The following is a 1,976-nucleotide window of genomic DNA, read 5'->3' as shown; positions in this document are numbered from 1 at the left end:
CAGACTGCAGTGCAGTGGCTTGATCTCAACTAACTGCAACCTCCACCTCTCAGGTTCAAGTGATTCTCCTGCCTCAGCCTCCCGAGTAGCTGGGATTGCAGATGCATACCACCACACCCAGCTAATTTTTGTACTCACCATGTCGGCCAGGCTAGTCTTGAACTCCTGACCTCAGGTGATCCACCCACCTCAGCCTCCCAAAGTGCTAGGATTAGAGGCATGAGCCACCGTGTGCGGCCTCTTTCTGTATTTTTTATTGTAGTAAAACACACATAACATAAAATGTACTATTTCAGTCATTCGAAGTACATAGTTCTGTGGCATTAAGTACATGCATATTGTGCAACCATCACCACCTTCCCTCTCCAGAGCTTTCTCCTCATCCCAAACTGAAAGTCTGCACCCATTAAACTGTAACTCCCCATCCCCCCGCCCTCAGCCCCTGGCACCCACAATTCTACCTTCTGTCTCTATGAATTTGACTAGGTATCTCATTAAAGTAGAATCACAGGCCGGGCGCAGTGGCTCACGCCTGTAATCCCAACACTTTGGGAGGCCGAGGAGGGCGGATCATGAGATCAAGAGATCAAGACCATCCTGGCCAACATGGTGAAACCCCGTCTCTACTAAAAATACAAAAATTAGCTGGGCGTGGTGGTGCGTGCCTGTAGTCCCAGCTGCTCCAGAGGCTGAGGCAGGAGAATCACTTGAACCCAGGAGGCAGAGGTTGCAGTGAGCCAAGATCACGCCACTGCACTCCAGCCTGGGTGACAGAGTGAGACTCTGTCTCAAAAAAAAAAAAAAAAAATTAATTAGCAGACATGGTAGTTCACACCTGTAGACCCAGCTCTTTGAGAGGCTGAGGCAGGAGGATTTCTTGAGCCCAGGAGCTCAAGGCTGCGGTGGCCCATGATGAAGCCATTGAACTTCAGCCTGGGCAACAGGGCAAGATCCTGCCTCTAAAAATTAAATTAACAAAGTTAAATAAAATGAAATAAAACAGAGCATTCTTCTCCCTTTGGGAGGGGATCTGATGATATCTAAGTGTCTCTGGAGCCTCTGACTTCCTCACCGCTAGACTGCCTGGTCCATGGCAATCTAGAGAAGCGCTTCCAGCCAGGCCCCAGCAAAGTCATCCTGATCTCAGCCGTAAGAGATACAGCTGGGCCTGGGAGTGGAGAAAAAGACCTTGCAGAAAATTGTGTTTGAGATTCATACTTGTTCATTCAACAGCTCCTGGTGGAGGGCTCAGTGCTCATCACAGCTGCCTTCTCTGACAGCTTGAGGGAGGGTTGGTGGCTCTGGCTGGCCACTGGGGGAGGAAAGAACTTGGGGCTTGGATGGGAGGCCCAGGTGAGGCCCAAATCTTCCTATGGCCAGCCGTGAGGACTGGATGTGATGCCTGGCAGTGATAACAGCTCCCTCGCAGAGTCATTGGCAAAACTAAATAGCAGTCTATGCAGGCGTGCTTAGGAAATTATAAGGTCTGAGGCAGGCCGGAGGCTCAGGTTAAGAGGGCAGCAACTAGGTGGCATCCAAGACAGGTTTGGCCTTTGTCCAGAGTGTCAGTGGATGACTCTACCGTCATCCTCGGCCCCCCACCAGGCCCTGCTGTCAGCTACTCAGCTGCCCCGTCCTGTGAGAGCCGAGCCCCTGCCCAGGCTGGGGAGGCCTTCCCACAGCGCACCCTGGAGAAGAGGACACTGCAGGAAGCTTCCTGTGTTGTGGCCCAAAATCCTGACTGTCACTCATCCTCCTGGGCTGGGCATGGGTCAAGATTTGCCATTGGTGTCTCAGCATCAGCTGGAACTGAGAAGGGAGGGTGCTGTTGTGCTGATTCATATCTGAGAACATTTATTCCAATAAAACTCCTTACTCCTAAACAAGTGGAAAGCTGCAAGACCACATTTGAGGGGGCAGTCCAATTCAGAATGGCTAATATCAGTCCTGGATGTTCTCTCTCTCTCTCTCTCTCT

Source organism: Colobus angolensis, unplaced genomic scaffold (genome assembly GCF_000951035.1).
Source record: "Colobus angolensis palliatus isolate OR3802 unplaced genomic scaffold, Cang.pa_1.0 Scaffold38, whole genome shotgun sequence".
Lineage (NCBI taxonomy): Eukaryota > Metazoa > Chordata > Mammalia > Primates > Cercopithecidae > Colobus > Colobus angolensis.
Note: the sequence above shows the minus strand (reverse complement) of the source record.